Below are 20,326 nucleotides of genomic sequence, written 5' to 3' on the forward strand. Positions count from 1 at the left end.
TGTTTGTATGCCTTTTTGTCCAAGTTTCCTCTAGGTGGCGTTAAAGGATCCAAAGGAAAGGTATGTTAAGATAAGATTGTGTGTTTGTATGCCTTTTTGTCCACGTTTCCTAGGTGGCGTCAAAGGATCCAAAGGAAAGGTATGTTAAGATAAGATTGTGTGTTTGTATGCCTTTTTTGTCCAAGTTTCCTCTAGGTGGCGTCAAAGGATCCAAAGGAAAGGTATGTTAAGATAAGATTGTGTGTTTGTATGCCTTTTTGTCCAAGTTTCCTCTAGGTGGCGTCAAAGGATCCAACGGAAAGGTATGTTAAGATAAGATTGTGTGTTTGTATGCCTTTTTGTCCAAGTTTCCTCTAGGTGCTGTCAAGAATCCAACGGAAATGTATGTTAAGATAAGATTGTGTGTTTGTATGCCTTTTTGTCCAAGTTTTCTCTAGGTGGCGTCAAAGGATCCAAAGGAAAGGTATGTTAAGATAAGATTGTGTGTTTGTATGCCTTTTTGTCCAAGTTTCCTCTAGGTGGCGTCAAAGGATCCAAAGGAAAGGTATGTTAAGATAAGATTGTGTGTTTGTATGCCTTTTTGTCCAAGTTTCCTCTAGGTGGGGTCAAAGGATCCAAAGGAAAGGTATGTTAAGATAAGATTGTGTGTTTGTATGCCTTTTTGTCCAAGTTTCCTCTAGGTGTCGTCAAAGGATCCAACGGAAAGGTATGTTAAGATAAGATTGTGTGTTTGTATGCCTTTTTGTCCAAGTTTCCTCAAGGTGGCGTCAAAGGATCCAATGGAAAGATATGTTAAGATAAGATTGTGTGTTTGTATGCCTTTTTGTCCAAGTTTCCTCTAGGTGGTGCAAAGGATCCAAAGGAAAGGTATGTTAAGATAAGATTGTGTGTTTGTATGCCTTTTTGTCCAAGTTTCCTCTAGGTGGCGTCAAAGGATCCAAAGGAAAGGCATGTTAAGATAAGATTGTGTGTTTGTATGCCTTTTTGTCCAAGTTTCCTCTAGGTGGCGTCAAAGGATCCAAAGGAAAGGTATGTTAAGATAAGATTGTGTGTTTGTATGCCTTTTTGTCCACGTTTCCTCTAGGTGGCGTCAAAGGATCCAAAGGAAAGGTATGTTAAGATAAGATTGTGTGTTTGTATGCCTTTTTTGTCCAAGTTTCCTCTAGGTGGCGTCAAAGGATCCAAAGGAAAGGTATGTTAAGATAAGATTGTGTGTTTGTATGCCTTTTTGTCCAAGTTTCCTCTAGGTGGCGTCAAAGGATCCAACGGAAAGGTATGTTAAGATAAGATTGTGTGTTTGTATGCCTTTTTGTCCAAGTTTCCTCTAGGTGCTGTCAAGAATCCAACGGAAAGGTATGTTAAGATAAGATTGTGTGTTTGTATGCCTTTTTGTCCAAGTTTCCTCTAGGTGGCGTCAAAGGATCCAAAGGAAAGGTATGTTAAGATAAGATTGTGTGTTTGTATGCCTTTTTGTCCAAGTTTCCTCTAGGTGGCGTCAAAGGATCCAAAGGAAAGGTATGTTAAGATAAGATTGTGTGTTTGTATGCCTTTTTGTCCAAGTTTCCTCTAGGTGGCGTCAAAGGATCCAAAGGAAAGGTATGTTAAGATAAGATTGTGTGTTTGTATGCCTTTTTGTCCAAGTTTCCTCTAGGTGGCGTCAAAGGATCCAACGGAAAGGTATGTTAAGATAAGATTGTGTGTTTGTATGCCTTTTTGTCCAAGTTTCCTCTAGGTGGCGTCAAAGGATCCAACGGAAAGGTATGTTAAGATAAGATTGTGTGTTTGTATGCCTTTTTGTCCAAGTTTCCTCTAGGTGGTGCAAAGGATCCAAAGGAAAGGTATGTTAAGATAAGATTGTGTGTTTGTATGCCTTTTTGTCCAAGTTTCCTCTAGGTGGCGTCAAAGGATCCAAAGGAAAGGTATGTTAAGATAAGATTGTGTGTTTGTATGCCTTTTTGTCCAAGTTTCCTCTAGGTGGCGTCAAAGGATCCAAAGGAAAGGTATGTTAAGATAAGATTGTGTGTTTGTATGCCTTTTTGTCCAAGTTTCCTCTAGGTGCTGTCAAGGATCCAAGGGAAAGGTATGTTAAGATAAGATTGTGTGTTTGTATGTCTTTTTGTCCAAGTTTCCTCTAGGTGGCGTCAAAGGATCCAAAGGAAAGGTATGTTAAGATAAGATTGTGTGTTTGTATGCCTTTTTGTCCAAGTTTCCTCTAGGTGGCGTCAAAGGATCCAAAGGAAAGGTATGTTAAGATAAGATTGTGTGTTTGTATGCCTTTTTGTCCAAGTTTCTTCTAGGTGGCGTCAAAGGATCCAAAGGAAAGGTATGTTAAGATAAGATTGTGTGTTTGTATGCCTTTTTGTCCAAGTTTCCTCTAGGTGGCGTCAAAGGATCCAACGGAAAGGTATGTTAAGATAAGACTGTGTGTTTGTATGCATTTTTGTCCAAGTTTCCTCTAGGTGCTGTCAAGAATCCAACGGAAAGGTATGTTAAGATAAGATTGTGTGTTTGTATGCCTTTTTGTCCAAGTTTCCTCTAGGTGGCGTCAAAGGATTCAAAGGAAAGGTATGTTAAGATAAGATTGTGTGTTTGTATGCCTTTTTGTCCAAGTTTCCTCTAGGTGGCGTCAAAGGATCCAACGGAAAGGTATGTTAAGATAAGATTGTGTGTTTGTATGCATTTTTGTCCAAGTTTCCTCTAGGTGCTGTCAAGAATCCAACGGAAAGGTATGTTAAGATAAGATTGTGTGTTTGTATGCCTTTTTGTCCAAGTTTCCTCTAGGTGGCGTCAAAGGATCCAAAGGAAAGGTATGTTAAGATAAGATTGTGTGTTTGTATGCCTTTTTGTCCAAGTTTCCTCTAGGTGGCGTCAAAGGATCCAAAGGAAAGGTATGTTAAGATAAGATTGTGTGTTTGTATGCCTTTTTGTCCAAGTTTCCTCTAGGTGGCGTCAAAGGATCCAACGGAAAGGTATGTTAAGATAAGATTGTGTGTTTGTATGCCTTTTTGTCCAAGTTTCCTCTAGGTGCCGTCCAGGATTGTGTTTTTTTCTTTCTTTTTTCTATAGGTGTATGGTGTTTTTTCCTGGTTGACAGGTTGTCCACAAGGTTAAGTATATATTTTTTTTCAATTTACTAACTGTTGTCTCATAAATATTAAGATGATTTAAGTTTGTATTACAGATGGATGAGCACAGATGAAAGTTCAGTTCTACACCTGGAGGAAGATGGTTTCATTTTAGTTACCAGATAATGATGATGTAAGTATTTGGTCATAACAATTGTATTTAAACTATTTTAAAAAAAAATTTAGGTAATAAAAATCAGATTTTCCTTTGAAAGTCTACTTGAAATTTTATTACAAAATTGTCGTTAATTTCTTGTTCAAATTTATTCTCTAATGAAATATAATTCTAAAAGAATTATTGTATTTGTAAATAGACTGATCCCCCCAATTTAGGATTTGAAATAAAACAGGCATCACATTAATTTCTAATTTAATTATTACAAAAAATAGACTTAATATTGACAATTTGGATATTTATTTACATATTTATTTACATTTTAATTGGGAAAATATGACTTTGTTTAGATTGTTTGTTCAAAATGTATTCATCAGATTGTTTTGGTTAGCCACCACATTCTGATAATTATCTGCATACATTAATTTCAGAATTAATGATGTGATCATAATAAACAGTCTTCATAATACTGATTAAAAGATAAAATGAAAATGGTTAATGAATTACAGGCAAAAAGAGCAAAGACACAGAAAATTGCGCCATTGACACAGATCTGGATAAGAAGCTTAAAGGAATGTCCAAGTTTCAGTCGAGATGGCAGATGAGTAGCAACTCCATGGAAGATGTTTACTTAGATCTTCAACCAAGTCCGAGGCTTTGCCATGTAAGCAATCAAGCAGCAAGGATAGCAGCTGGAATGAAGATTAATTATTACATTGATCTTCAAACAAGTCTGAGGCTTTGTCATGAAAGAAATAATGCAAGTATATTCAAGCCAATTAATTCTGTACATTATCAGGGAAAATGTGATAAAATCTATAAGGATTACATATAAGGCAACACACATTTTTGTTATTTTTCACGTTTACAACAAACAAAAATAGATGTTTATTAGTTTGATAAATGTTTTTCCGGTAGACGAATAAAATTTTATACCATAAAAAGTAAATCCTGATAGAATTTTTACTTCAAGGGAGACTAGTACAATAAACAGCAAGAATGTTTCTTTCAGGGGGAGATAACTCACTATTACGCAACGAATACAGAATAGATTAATAAAAATTTAGGCTGGCAATTTAACAAATTTGTAAAATATATAATTTGTGTCTATTTTAATTCCTTTTTAGGTTATAAAACAGTGCCAATGTTTTCATGAAGGGGAGTAAGACTTGTGGTATAAGATATCTTAAATACAAGTAAGTATATAATTCCTCTATTTAAACAAATTTTATCATCATAAAACAAGTTTACAGGATAAAAACGTGCACTAGGCTTAAAGTTGATAGAGGTCAAATGGTTTTTTGTTGTTGACTAAAGGTTCTAAAATTTTAAATTGATCACACTGAATTCATTGTAAAGATTTGTATGCAGGCTTTGGCTAAACCACGAAATAAAGTACCAACAAAATTACAATTGTTCACCAAATGAGACGCTGAAAATGGCCCTGTTGATGTAGGTCAAGATATGAAGCTTGAAGGAATATATGTCTATTTCATTTATATTAACCAACAGAAGTCTTATAAATATAATTTAATTGATAATTTTAGTTTTTGCTCAAGAAGCCGGCCAGTCCAAGTTTCAGTCCAGATGGCAGATGAGTAGCAACTCCATGGAAGATGTTTACTTAAATCTTCAACCAAGTCGGAGGCTTTGCCATGTAAGCAATCAAGCAGCAAGGATAGCAGCTGGAATGAAGATTAATAAATACATTGATCTTCAAACAAGTCTGAGGCTTTGTCATGAAAGAAATAATGCAAGTATATTTAAGCCAATTAATTCTGTACATTATCAGGAAAAATGTGATAAAGTCTATAAGGATTATCTGTAATGCAACACATATTTTTGTTATTTTGCACATTTACAACACACAAAAATAGATATTTATCAGTTTGATAAATATTTTTCTGGTACAGGAATAAAATTTTATACCATGAAAAGTAAATCCTAATAGAATTTTTACTTCAAGGGAGACTAGTACAATAAACAGCAAGAATGTTTCTTTCATGGGGAGATAACTCACCTCACTATTACACAATCAGAATACAGAATAGATTAATAAAAATTTAGGCTGGTAATTTAACAAATTTGTAAAATATATAATTTGTGTCAATTTTAATTCCTTTTTAGGTTATAAAACAGTGCCAATGTTTTCATGAAGGGGAGTAAGACTTGTGGTATAAGATATCTTAAATACAAGTACGTATATAATTCCTCTATTTAACCCTTTCACCAATTGCTGCCCAGTCAGAAGCTACTCTGAGACGATGGCTTCCCTGGCTACTATTGCTCAAGTGGGAGATCTTCATAATAAATGTCAATACAAACTTGTTTATTTCATTCACTAACACCATATTCACAGTTTTATTTATGTTTTGATAATTTTTTCCTCATAAAATATTCAAATTTTCAAATTTTCGGCATTATCTAGGTGTAATTCTCAAAATTCTGCTCCTTGACCCCAAATCGTAATTTTTTAACCCAAAACGGCAAACTTTTGAAAAAATTTATGAGGCTGTACAAATTCCTCACACTGAACGATGTCCATTCCAAGTGTTTTGTACATAAAAAGACATTTTATGTCAAAAAAGTATACTAGTTTGGCTTCAATTCTCCCATATTTTTTCAAAAAAAATGTTCCCTCATTTCAAATTCTCGTAAATTCCGTAAATTTCCTCTGATTTTGACACGGTTTTCAAAAAACGGAAGCGCCATGTTTACACTTTCATCCGGGTATTTATCAAAGAAAGATAACTCATGTTTGCACTGTTTTAATTGGGAAATATAAAACATGTATTCTGATCCCGGTAAAACGGGACTCGTCGTCAGCTGTCTGAAGCGTGAATCCCGGTAAACCGGGACTCATCCGCGAAAGGGTTAAACAAATTTTATCATCATAAAACAAGTTTACAGGATAAAAACGTACAATAGGCTTAAAGTTGAAAGAGGTCAAATGGTTTTTGGTTGTTGACTAAAGGTTCTAAAATTTTGAATTGATCACACTGAATTCATTGTAAAGATTTGTATGCAGGCTTTGGCTAAACCACAAAATGAAGTCGCAACAAAATTACAATTGTTCACCAAATCAGACGCTGAAAATGGCCCCGTTGATGTAGGTCAGGATATGAAGCTTGAAGGAATATAGGTTTATTTCATTTATATTAACCAACAGAAGTCTTATAAATATAATTTAATTGATAATTTTAGTTTTTGTTCAAGAAGCCGTCCAGTCCAAGTTTCAGTCCAGATGGCAGATGAGTAGCAACTCCATGGAAGATGTTTACTTAAATCTTCAACCAAGTCCGAGGCTTTGCCATGTAAGCAATCAAGCAGCAAGGATAGCAGCTGGAATGAAGATTAATTATTACATTGATCTTCAAACAAGTCTGAGGCTTTGTCATGAAAGAAATAATGCAAGTATATTTAAGCCAATTAATTCTGTACATTATCAGGAAAAATGTGATAAAGTCTATAAGGAATATCTGTAAGGCAACACACAATTTTGTTATTTTGCACATTTACAACACACAAAAATAGATATTTATCAGTTTGATAAATGTTTTTCTGGTACACGAATAAAATTTTATACCATGAAAAGTAAATCCAAATAGAATTTTTACTTCAAGGGAGACTAGTACAATAAACAGCAAGAATGTTTCTTTCATGGGGAGATAACTCACCTCACTATTACACAATCAGAATACAGAATAGATTAATAAAAATTTAGGCTGGCAATTTAACAAATTTGTAAAATATATAATTTGTGTCAATTTTAATTCCATTTTAGGTTATAAAACAGTGCCAATGTTTTCATGAAGGGGAGTAAGACTTGTGGTATAAGATATCTTAAATACAAGTACGTATATAATTCCTCTATTTAAACAAATTTTATCATCATAAAACAAGTTTACAGGATATAAACGTGCACTAGGCTTAAAGTTGAAAGAGGTCATATGGTTTTTTGTTGTTGACTAAAGGTTCTAAAATTTTAAATTGATCACACTGATGTTACTGTAAAGACTTGTATGCAGGCTTTAACTAAACCACGGAATGAAGTACCAACAAAATTACAATTGTTCACCAAATAAGACGCTGAAAATGGCCCCCTTGATGTAGGTCAGGATATGAAGCTTGAAGGAATATATGTCTATTTCATTTATATTAACCAACAGAAGTCTTATAAATATAATTTAATTGATAATTTTAGTTTTTGTTCAAGAAGCCAGCCAGTCCAAGTTTCAGTCCAGATGGCAGATGAGTAGCAACTCCATGGAAGATGTTTACTTAAATCTTCAACCAAGTCCGAGGCTTTGCCATGTAAGCAATCAAGCAGCAAGGATAGCAGCTGAAATGAAGATTAATAATTACATTGATCTTCAAACAAGTCTGAGGCTTTGTCATGAAAGAAATAATGCAAGTATATTTAAGCCAATTAATTCTGTACATTATCAGGAAAAATGTGATAAAGTCTATAAGGAATATCTGTAAGGCAACACACATTTTTGTTATTTTGCATATTTACAACACACAAAAATAGATATTTATCAGTTTGATAAATGTTTTTCTGGTACAGGAATAAAATTTTATACCATGAAAAGTAAATCCAAATAGAATTTTTACTTCAAGGAGACTAGTACAATAAACAGCAAGAATGTTTCTTTCATCGGGGAGATAACTCATTATTACACAGTCAGAATACAGAATAGATTAATAAAAATTTAGGCTGGCAATTAAACAAAGGAGTAAGTTCGGTAAGTGCCATATTTGGCCCCAATAATAAAGTTCATGGTTACAAGACAATAATTGTTTTAAGTTGCCTTAAAGACATGTGAAAAAGTTAAACAGAGCTGTTTTTGTCAAAGTTTAATTCTAACACAACGATTTTTACATTCCAAAACGGTCAAGATAAGGGATTTTGGTGAAATTTGACAAAATAAGCGGGATTTCAACCAAATAAAGAACCAGGAAACATAGAGCGCAGGCGTCGACAAGCTAAATATTCAAATAAGAAATGTTAAATGTCTTCACAAACATTATTTTAAAAGATCTTTGTTGTCGACGTATGCGCTCTATGTTTCCTGTCAAATAATCTTTGGAAATTTACCCATTTTCATTGATTTTTTCGTGAAAAATCAATATGAGTACAACTTGTGACGTCATAATGAAACACAGAAACGTAAAATTTTAAACACAATGGCTTATATCCTATCTAGTCAATGTATTAGCTATAATTTATCGTGATATTGGTCAATAAATCTGAATTTGAAATTTACGCTAAAAAGTGGGCCATTTTAGGACCTTATCGAACATACTCCTTTGTCAAATATATAATTTGTGTCAATTTTAATTCCATTTTAGGTTATAAAACAGTGCCAATGTTTTCATGAAGGGTAGTAAGACTTGTGGTATAAGATATCTTAAATACAAGTAAGTATATAATTCCTCTATTTAAACAAATTTTATCATACTGTCAATAAAAAGAAACAGTCAGCTATCACTGGGCTTGAAAACTTTTGGTCAGTAGCTTTAATGTTTAATTTATTAGTACCAGTAATTGCAAATCATTTTTGCTATGTCAACTCCAACTAGATAGAGATCTTTGTCTGGTTTTATTGGTATTTTCATAGGCGGATCCAAAGGGAATCACTGAAGCTTGACTGGAACGCCCCCCTTTAGGTCAATCAGCGGGGCCCCCTTCCCCCTTTATGAAAAGTTCTGGATCCGCCACTGGTTTTGTAAATAAGTAAGTGTACAGGTCAGATATTTAACTTCAAAATGTCATTCACGCAAAATCTCCCCCTAAGGTGTCAAGGCTGACAGGGATTCTCACTCTTTGAGGTTTCAGATGTTGGAAAGTATTTCATATTTGTTGGTGTTGTTGGGATGTTGTCACATTGTGTTCTTTGCATCTTCTTTTACCTTAAAGAAGCTTGCTTGTCATTTTTTGGAATTTTGGTCAGATTTTCAGAATCCTCTAGTTTTATCCATTTGAATGCATTAACAAATTAAGCCTGGTGACCCCCATTTTTCTTTTTATAATTCATTTACATGTATGATGATAAGCTGTCTGTTAAAATCTTATAAAATTTTAATTACTTTTAAATAGTTTTTGAGGACTTGTAAATGATAAAAAGTCAAGAGAGAACATTTTCCCGCCAAAATTTCAATGGCTAATATCTCGAAAACAAGCAAGATGACCTATATATTTTTTTGCTCTTTTGATTCCTTTATTAATCCCCTATCAATATATATGCTTGTGTTTTGAAAAGTTAATTATTTTGAAACTGAGAAGCCAACTCCCTTTAAATGTTGTATATCTATTTTTATATATAATGTACATATAAATTAGTATACCAACAGTGATTCCTTTTTTACTATTTTCAATGACTAAGCATTTTATTTTTCAGTTTAGCATTCCAGCTTGTACTAACAGATTGATGTTGGAAATGGCTATTAGAGTTGACTTTAAAAAGTAAGAAAGAACTATTTTATAGATTTATAAAATTTTCTATTTAAGATCATGTAAATTCCCATGTGATTTGTATAATCTTTTTACAATTTAATATTTTCTGGAATGACCTGTCAAGTTTTAGGAAGGGAAAAATTATTATTATGAAAAAGTCTCTGCTTTAATTGTTATTCCCAGTTTGCTATTTTTTGCCTATTTCAGTTTCTTAAAATATGACAGAAAATTGAAAAGTGTATTTCTTTTTCAGATAACTATTACTGTGGCTGAAGGATATACTTGTGTGATTAATTCTCCATACTCCTTAGAGATGTTGTGAAGGTTCTTAACATGTTGACAGCTGGGGACTCTCTCTTCACAAGACATCAGATTTAACATCCCCATTCTGACACTGGACATGGCTTCCAATTTGTACTACCAAACAGATGCCTTACTTTTGCAAGGATTTTACTGCCAGTCTGAAGAAGACCAAGAGTGACCATATTTCCCTTAAGGGTCTTTCTAACTCTATTGAACAGTTTCCAATATGAACGGTTCATATAAATCTTGCATAAACAAGAGAAAGAATGTAGTTGATAAATTCTAAAATAATAAATGTAAAGATTCTCCATTTTCAACAACAGTGGAAGTTTTAATTAAGGTTAATGTATTGTGTTTTGAATTTTCACTCAACTTTCTTTTTCTTTCTACCATTAAATGCAATCAATTTTTATTATTGTGGCTCAACAGATAAAATGTTTCTTAAGTTAATATTTACATTGGTTAAGAATGGAGAATCTAAAAATAACAAAAATATTGTAAATAAAACAAAAATATTGTAAATAATTTAAGTATGGCAATGGTTTTATATGGAAATCAAAAATATTATTGTCAAAATTGGTTTAATGATACCATTCAAGAGATTACATGTAGCAATATGTAAGTTATCCTTATTTACTACCAGTCAGACATTTCTTGACTAAATATCAAGCCTATTGCTACAGGTACTCGACTCTATTGTAATTGATCATAAGTTTAACATTTTCAAGGGGAGGTAATGCACCTGTTTAATGCCTCATACTAGAAGTTTCTTTAGTGCACAGTTTACCAATATAACTAAGACATTCTCTTCTGTGATTTGAGCAGTACCAGAGTACTGGAACTGTTTTACAAAGCAACGGCCATTAAACTTTTCATGCATTGAGTTATGCTAAGCATCTTTGGCCGAATTTTTGACAAATCCAAAAAACAGGAGAATATTGATGAAACACCTTACTTTCAGGGAATGTAAAATAATATAGTTTCTGTAAAACAATAATTTGTGTACTATATGTACTTAAAGCTAGGTTCACACTGCCGATCAGATCAACTCGATCAACCCCGATCAAGACAAATTACGTGATCGAGAGACTGGTCTTGACACCATCGACAAGAATGTACGGGATAGTCTACCCTACTCGTCATTGATCTGACCATCTACCCGAGAGTTTTTGACATGTCAAAAACACTCAAGTAAGGACCGAGAAGCAAGTCCCTCAAGAAGAGATCGAGAATTCGTCGAGTAGTGGTCGAATTGAAAGGATCGTGTAGAGATAGAGATTGGTCGGAATACAACAAGATTTCTGATCAGTACTCGATCAGTCAAGCAAAGGTGGAACTGATCGAGTGCTGATCGGAAATTTTGTTGTATTCGGACCAATTTAGATCTCTACACAATCCTTTCCCAATCAATTCGACCACTACTCGACGAATTCTCGATCTCTTCTCAAGTGACTTGCTTCTCTGTCCTTACTCGATTGTTTTTGACATGTCAAAAACTCTCGGGTAGATGGTCAGATCGATGATGAGTAGGGTAGACTATCCCGAACATCCTTGTCGATGGAGTCAGACCAGTCTCCTGATCACGTAATTTGTCTTGATCGGGCTTGATTGAGTTGATCTGGTAGGCAGTGTGAACCTAGCTAAATGTAATGTAAAATTTTGTATATTATTGAATTACAAACCACCTTAACTTATTATTGTCCAAATTTTGAGTTAGAGCCGATAGACTTTTCTATAATTTTGATATAATTTGTCCCATAAGTAGTGCACTACACCTTAAAAAATATCAAAACAAGTGTAATTTTTTTTTTATTTGTGTTTATTGTCTAAAAGAAATGCACTTTGAAATAACTGTTCTTGGGCCTAAGAGAAGAGTTCAGTAAATGTAGATTCTGCAATTTCCCTGATTAAGAGCTATGTACATAAAAGTTGAATTGGTTGAATTCCATTTTAAAGAGTTCACTTAGTCTGTAAAATATGCACTTTTATATGTAAATATGTGTTACAGTCTAAATTGACCCCAACTTATTTTTAGTCTTTCATGCCCTAGGACCATGTTATAACTGTGTGGTGTGCTATTTGTAACTTTTCATTCCAGTTAAAGCGCATTAAATATTTAAGAAAGAATTATTTATGGCAAAATTGCTTCACAAATTTTAATTCAGTTGAAGAAAATCACAATTTTTTTATAAGCAACCCAACCCCCATCCCCAATTTTCATAAGTAATTTAGTTGCTGTTTTCCAGATTCCCTATATTATATATTTCACTTTCTATTCTTTAACTAATATTATATCATAACACATTATTGTCATATTCTCTGACTCTCCTCCCTTTCTTGAAGACAAAACTGAACAGAGTATTTGATTGTTGACCATCAGAACTTCTCTTTTTATTATCCTTGCAAAAATACGATGCTTTTCAATTAAAGATGACGTAAATTTGCACTTTTATTGACGATTATCCAGTGACTGGAATTCACATGAACTAATTTTAGCAAATGCAAACACTGATTTATGATTTTTTGCATCTTGTTTACATGTTTGTACTAGAATTATAGTATGCAGCTTAGATATATCTGTAAACTTTTTAATTGAGAACAATTTTCACAAAACTCAAAGCGAATTGTTTTACACCATGTACACTTAGACTTTTTATTTGCTCATTGTTAAAGGCTGAACATTGACCTATAGTTGTTAATTTCTGTGTCATTTGGTCTCTTGTGGAGTGATGTCTCAAAATCATAGATCATCATAGCACATCGTCTTTTATTATATATTAAGTGAAAATACTTCTGGATCTTGAAGGTGCCTATAGCATAAAATCCACTAAAAAATATCCGCAAAAAGATAAGATTGATCTTTTAAAAGCACAATTATGCCATGTGAATAAATTTATCAGTTTTCACGAGTAAACTTGACAACATGTCATCCTTATATGTTAAAAGCAAGTAATTTAAAATGACTGTTGCCACATATTTTTAAATCCAAGATAATAGGTAGAAATACATTTATTTTCTGCTGCCCTGTAAGTTAGAAATAGCGAGAACACTGGAAGAAACTCTCTGTGATGAGCAAAATTATTCTGTGTTCCAAATGTGTTTTGCAGTTTTATTTACAGCCATAAGTTTTAAAAATTAAGAATTTGACAGATATTTCAAGAAATTTTTTATAGTGAAAATGCAGAACCCAAAAAGGCTATCATTGTTGCCTATGTAAATAATTACTTCATTTAAACCTAAAGCGAAATAACATCACTATATTTTTCGAGATATATTAGAATTAGGATAGGTAAATTAAAAAGCTACTAGGTAGTAAGCTGCATCAGAAGAAAATTGCTGATCATCATGAACAAATACCGGTAGTCTATTTTTTTACTGTTTTTTGTCGAGCCTTTTAATTGAGAACGTCACTCTGTGGTTAAAGTTTTTGAAATTTTAATAACTTTCTTAAACTATACTGAATTTCTACCAAACTTAGACAGAAGCTTGTTTATGATCATAAGAAAGTATCCAGAAGTAAATTTTGTAAAAATAAAATGCCATTTTTTCCGTATTTTACTTATAAATGGACTTAGTTTTTCTGCGAGGAAACATTACATTCACTCTGTGGTTAAATTTTTTTTAAATTTTAATAACTTTCATAAACTATCCTTTATTTGTACCAAACTTGAACAGAAGCTTGTTTATGATCATAAGATAGTATCAAGAAGAAAATTTTGTAAAAATAAATTTCCACTTTTCCGTATTTTACTTATAAATGGACTTAGTTTTTTTGCCAGAAACAAAACATTCACTCTGTGGTTTAAGTTTTTAAAATTTTTATAATGTTCTTAAACTATCCTGGATTTCTACCAAACTTAGACAAAAGCTTGTTTCTGATCATAAGATATTATTCAGAAGTAAATTTTGTAAAAAAAAATCACTTTTTCCGTATTTTACTTATAAATGGACTTTTTTTCTTCCAGTTAACATTACATACAGTCTGCAGTTAAAGTTTATAAAACATTTATTAGATTCATAAACTATCCTGGATTTTTTACCAATCTTGGAAGCTTCTGTCAATCAAAAGACAGTATCGAGAGGGCAAATTTTATTGATGTTTTTCCTCATTTTTGTTGAGTCTGCGATTAACAACAAAAGTAGGCGAGACACTGGGTTCCGTGGAACCCTTACAAATCTTTTTATTCTTATTTTCAAGGGGTAGGATTCTCTGTAAGAATCAGTATTCTGTCAAGGACCTTGTCTTTAGGCATTTCTCTTTGCATGCATTAAGGCATAAAAAAAGGGGGGATTATTTCTAATTTAGTGACATTTGTGTATTTCTTATTGCATTATGTTGGCAAAATCTCCATAAAATTTTTAAATTAGGTAAAAATTAAGAGGCTATAAATTTTCTTAGTAACGTCAAATTAAATTTTCTGTACACTGTTCACATAAAACACGTAACAGCTATGATAAAATCTTAATTTCAGCTTTTTCATATTTCATATGAATTTTATTTCCTCATACATCGGTGACAAACATATATAAATGAGACTTATCAAATCATCAGCTTCAGTCTTTAAATAGACCTAAATCAAACTTGATTTATCAAACACCTTGTTTTAAACTAAGCAGAACAGTTGAAATATGCTGGTCAATGCCCCATGTCCTCTGCAAATGGGATAACTGTTAAGAAAGTAATTAAATGATGAAGAATTGTTTCTTTGATCCAAAGAATTGAATATAAAAAGTAGGGGTATACAGTAATCAACTAATGCAAAGGTTATCTGATTTTATTTCAGAAAAAGTTGTTCATTTTATGATTGAAAAAATAAGGGGGTATAAAGGGGAGATAATTTTGACATAGAAGAAATTAGAATCCTGACTGTAAAAGTAGTTTGATATGAAAATTTCCATATTATTTTCCAAAACAGCATGCTAGGGTTCTTTTGAATGGAAAATTTACAAAATAGGGTAAATTTCGAAAGTTGTTGTTAATTGAAGAATAAATGAGAGGTTTCCTGATGTTGATGTTAACTTGATCTTTTGAGGAATATTTTTTATGCATTTGGTTCTTGCATAACCTCAATAAGTAAATTCATAGTTTCAAATTTCTGTTGAAATTGATTGCATATAAGATGGACAAGTTTTGGTTCCTACGGCACCCTCATCAGTATTAAAACTACAGAAGAGTACAAAATTCCCAAATGGTAATGTGCACTTCACAATTTGTCACCATAAGAAGAAATTATAAATAGAGAGTGAAAGTAGGTATGAAAGTAAACTGGATCAAGAATGTTAAATAAAATATGTTTTTGCAAATTTGGACGACAATTAATTGCAATTATGTACCATTTCAACAATAGAAGTAGTATAGACTTGCAAATCCGTACCATTACAACACTGGAAGTAGTATGGTTGTCTGAGTGAAGCCAATTGGAAGCACGTACCTCTTAGTGAAGCTAATTGGGAGCACACCCTCTGTCTTGTTGCGAAGCTAGTTGGAAGCAGTACATATATACCTCTGTCTGCGAAAGCTAATTAGAAGCAGTACCCCTGGCAGAGCGGTCCCAATTAGAGGCATGTAACTCTGAGGGAAGCCAATTGGAAGCATGTACCTCTGCAAAATTTGATTAAGCATTATTCAACAAATTTTATTTAACATTCTTTTTAAAGTTTGATTTCATACCAACTCTCATTTTCTATTTATAATTACTCCACTTGTTGACATTGTGACGTGCAAATTATCACTTCACCATTTTGTACTCGCCTGTGGTTTTTATCCTGATGAAGATGCACTAGAAACAGAAACACGTAGATCTTTTTAAATTGCTACAGCACACCCGCAAGTATTGTTATAATTAAGGGCCAAATTTTTTAAAGTCAAAGGTGCATAATTTTAGTTAATGCACCTTTAAATGATAACTTAACTTACTGTAACTTTTTGACAGCCAAGGTTCCTCAAGATCTATAGGGAGGCTGATGTCAAGGGCATATGATACAGTAACAGGGGAGGTAATGACGTCGCTAATGTCAAATGTTACTTTTAACCATGTCAAATAGTTATACATAAGAAAAGATTCATTTTTTGACTGATTTTTATCATTCAGACTGATTTAACTTGAAAATGAGTTCATGGACCCCTCTTTTTAAAAATGACATTAGGCTTGAAAATGTATCAAAATTATTTGTGCCAATTTGAAGAAATCACCAATGAATTTTTTTTAAATAAGATAAATATACAGCCAAAAATGATGTGTTTTTTTTTTTTTTTTACTAAAATCCGATATAAAGATCATTTGTGCCAATTTGAAGAAATCACCAATGATATATTTAAATTAGATAACATAAACATCCAAAAATGACGTTTTTATTTTACTAAAATAATGAAATAGCTTGTAAGCACAGTAATATAAAACTTGGTTTTTTTTATTATCAATTTTTTTTATTTAAATGTAAAATGCAATAAATTAATTTAAAAGCCCCACCTACGTAGTAGAGGGGCATTATGTTTTCTGGTCTGTGCGTCCGTTCACCCGTTTGTCTGTTTTTTCGTTCGTCTGTTCGTCCGTCTGTCCCGCTTCAGGTTTAAGTTTTTGGTCAAGGTAGTTTTTGATGAAGTTGAAGTCCAATAAACTTAAAACTTAGTATACCTAGTCCCAAATGATATGATCTTTCTAATTTTAATGCCAAATTAAAGTTTTGACCCCAATTTCACCCCCTACTGAACATAGAAAATGAAAGTGTGAAGTTCAGGTTAAAGTTTTTGGTCAAGGTAGTTTTTGATGAAGAAAATGAAAGTGTGAAGTTCAGGTTAAAGTTTTTGGTCAAGGTAGTTTTTGATGAAGTTAAAGTCCATTCAACTTGAAACTTAGTACACATGCTCCCCATGATATGATCTTTCTAATTTTAATGCCAAATTAAACTTTTGATCCTAATTTCACGGTCCACTGAACATGGAAAATTATATTGTGAGTATTGATAGAAACAGAAATCATCACTAATTCAATATCTCAAAACGGACATCATAAGGACTCCCCAGTGAGAATGTGGGAGCCTTATAGCTACAGTTTTCACTTTGTTGGCCGATCTACAATTTTTGTAAATGCAAAATCTCCAAAAATATCGATAGGTATATTTTTCACAGTTATTTTAATGTACATCATATGTCAATGTGCATATTATTTTTTGGTGGGAAAAAAAATCACACATTTTGAGAAACATTTTTTTTAAAATAAATTGCCAGTGTGAAAGGATTAGGTTCCATAAGTGCCCTTAATGACCCTAAAGATGAAAAGTGTTTCTAGTTGATGCTTATGTGCCAGAAAGTGAAATATTATCAAAACTTGGCCAGTAGCATCCTAATTATGTTGAAAATAGTTTTTGTTTCTGTGAAAGTTAATTTCAACCACAATGAGGCCAAGGAAATAAAGAGATTAGGGTTCCACAAACTATATTCAAGTCTATAATTCATTTGTTAAAACAAACACAATGTATAGAAGTATGTTTTGTTGATGCATTGAAACCCTTTTAAATGTATAGCTATGTTTGTATTGTATCAGAATTATTTATTTGCTTATGTGACATGTGCCACACAAAATGTGCTTGCCCAGCCTGAAATTGTCATTTTCTAGCTTTAATCCAAAAACCAGACTGAGTGCTGGTATGCAGCAAATAAGAATGAATCAACAATACTGCAATGTATTTTGTACAACTAGTATATTCCTAATGATACCTTAGTGACCTTATCCTTTATGTAATTAAATCCTTTTCTTCCTTTTAATTGTAAGACGATATACTACAGTGACAAAAAAAAACTACTGTGGCAAAAAATGTAGTTGCAATTTGATATTTTTTGATATAGTGAAAGCAGATAAGTTGTTATTTAGGCATTTTGTAGCATGATTTTGAAAAACTTCACTTTCTACCCAGAGTGTAAAGTTTCTTTTTATATAAGCTAAATTATATATTTTAACATGATCGTGTATTTTGTTTTGATTAGTTTTCCTTTTTTTTTATACTGTCCAAAGTATACCTCCTGACACAGTTCTTCCAAGCAATTAGTTTCAAAGCAGGTTTCCAACATTTTTTCACTACATATTCATTTTTTTTCAGCCTTTCGCAGTATAGCGAAAAAATACTGTCTTAAAGTTTCTCTCATATTTTATATGTGTCAATGATGTATGATTTGATCGGTCAGGTGACCTAATGTTTTGTTATGCTAATTTGTTTTTCGTGGGTTCGTGAAAAAATTGTCTAGGTGGTCATTCTAGCCGTAGACATCATACAGTTAAAACTTCCTTTTATGTATAAAAATTTGTCTTTTTATATAATTATAATCATGATGGAGTACGGCATCATTACCCAGAAACAGTTCTTGCATTGCTCCGTGACGCAGGTTTCCAAACTATTTGGTTTTTCCTGGGCGGCGAGTGTCTGTTTATGACGGGTATTCAAAATATGATATTTAACATTTGGAATGTTCTTGGATGTTAATAGATTTATTACTATTGTTGCCTGATGTATATTTTTGTTCACCAAGTTGTGTGTATTAAAACTACTAATTAGTATATATATACTATTACTGTGTTATATGATGTTTGCATATGTATATGAGATTATTGTATTGTATTGTATTGCATTACAAATATAGTTTGTATAGTTATTCAAATGCATAAGGTTCACATGAGAGATTATTTTTCTAGTACCGGGACAAGTTGTTGAATTCATATTGTATAGTGTATGTTTATATTGATAATTTGTCTTATTAAATCGGCAGCTCACAATATGCAGTACTCGAGCTAGTCAACAAACATAAGTTTGTGTTGTGTTTTTCTTTGAGGAGTTAAAGGTTAAATGTATTTAGTGGTAAAGATCCTATGTTCTTCAAGCTGTCTGAGTTGTTGATAAAAATAAGATGTGGTATGATTGCCATTTAGACTCAACTCTCAACAAGAGACCAAATGACACTGAAATTAGCAACTATAGGTCACAGTATAGCCTTCAATAATGAGCAAAACCTATACCGCATAGTCAGCTATAAAAGGCCTTGAAATGACAAATGTTAAACAATTCAAACATTTGTTTTGTTAATATGAAAGATGTGTTATGATTGCCAATGAGACAAATCTCCATAAGAGACCAAAATGACAGAAATTAACAACTATAGGTCACCATACAGCCTTCAACAATGAGCAAAGCCCATACCACATAGTCAGCCTATATATTTGAGGGAAAGAAGTTAAGGTTATATGTATATTTATCAAAGGTACCAGGCTTATAATTTAATACGCCAGATGTGAGTATATGTATACCATCTTTTCCGCAAGTTTATTGTTTTCTGTTTTCTGTTTGATTAAATTGATAATTTACATCCATTTTATTACATCTAGTGAGCTGTTTATTTGGCAATTGCAAATGGCAGTCAGCAGGGTTTAAGAACATGCCTTGTTCAACCTGCTAGTCAAATGCATTTTGTTAAAATATATTTTTTCACTTTTTTGGTCTTTTAAAAATCCTGTTTGTGCTGTTTTTGGCCCCCTCTGCCGACCCCAGTACCAGGATGCCCCATCCACACTTTCCGGCATTTTCTATGTTCAGTTGACCGTGAAAATAAGATAAAATCTCTAATTTTGCATTAAACTTAGAAAGATCATATCATAGGGAACATGTTTACTAAGTTTCAAGTTGATTGGACTTCAACTCCATCAAAAACTACCTCGACCAAAAACTTTAACCTGAACGGACAGACGAACGGACACAAAGACCAGAAAACATAATGCTCATAAGTGGGGCATAAAAATAATTCATGAAAGTGTTAACGGAGGTTTACAGAATAGAGAATAATAAGCCAAAAAAAAGTATAAAGAATTGATGAAAAAGGCCTAAAAATTGAAAGACTACAGAATCGAATGACTCCCCATACAGACTCATTCATGTCGTATGAAAAAATATTTTTCAATTGAATATTTGTGTTGTTGTTCAATTTTCATTTTGTATCATAGAAGATAACTGGAGCTATATATATTTTGTATGTAGACACACATTGACTGACTGGAAAACTGAGAGAGAAACTGGAACATTATCAATCATTCAAGGAAAACAACCTAAAATATTAATAACAAGAATGTGTCCTCAGTACACGAATGCCCCACTCGCACTATCATTTTCCATGTTCAGTGGACCGTGAAATTGGGATAAAAACTCTAATTTGGCATTAAAATTAGAAAGATCATATCATAGGGGACATGTGTACTAAGTTTGAAGTCGATTGGACTTAAACTTCATCAAAAACTACCTTGACCAAAAACTTTAACCTGAAGCGGGACAGACGGACGGACG

The 20,326-nt window shown here is 32.7% G+C and overlaps 2 long non-coding RNA genes across 4 annotated transcripts; both read left to right on the forward strand.

Annotated features, from left to right (window-relative positions):
• Positions 1-1,070: 1,070 nt before the first annotated feature.
• On the forward strand, positions 1,071-10,348 carry LOC139520104 (uncharacterized). 3 transcript variants are annotated; one of them, XR_011663816.1, is made up of 8 exons: positions 1,071-3,258; positions 3,750-4,000; positions 4,368-4,436; positions 4,788-5,436; positions 6,445-6,650; positions 7,025-7,093; positions 9,645-9,709; positions 9,954-10,348. It is a non-coding gene; the product is annotated as an uncharacterized lncRNA (long non-coding RNA). The 3 variants fall into 3 exon arrangements; XR_011663815.1 differs by lacking the exons at positions 9,645-9,709; positions 9,954-10,348 and adding an exon at positions 7,445-8,005 and having other exon boundaries at positions 1,072-3,258; XR_011663817.1 differs by lacking the exons at positions 9,645-9,709; positions 9,954-10,348 and adding an exon at positions 7,445-8,005 and having other exon boundaries at positions 1,072-3,258; positions 4,800-5,436.
• Positions 10,349-13,419: 3,071 nt separating this feature from the next.
• On the forward strand, positions 13,420-18,803 carry LOC139520105 (uncharacterized). The gene is made up of 2 exons (XR_011663818.1): positions 13,420-16,741; positions 16,799-18,803. It is a non-coding gene; the product is annotated as an uncharacterized lncRNA (long non-coding RNA).
• The last annotated feature ends 1,523 nt before the right edge of the window (positions 18,804-20,326 follow it).

Source organism: Mytilus edulis, chromosome 4 (assembly GCF_963676685.1).
Source record: "Mytilus edulis chromosome 4, xbMytEdul2.2, whole genome shotgun sequence".
Taxonomy (NCBI): domain Eukaryota; kingdom Metazoa; phylum Mollusca; class Bivalvia; order Mytilida; family Mytilidae; genus Mytilus; species Mytilus edulis.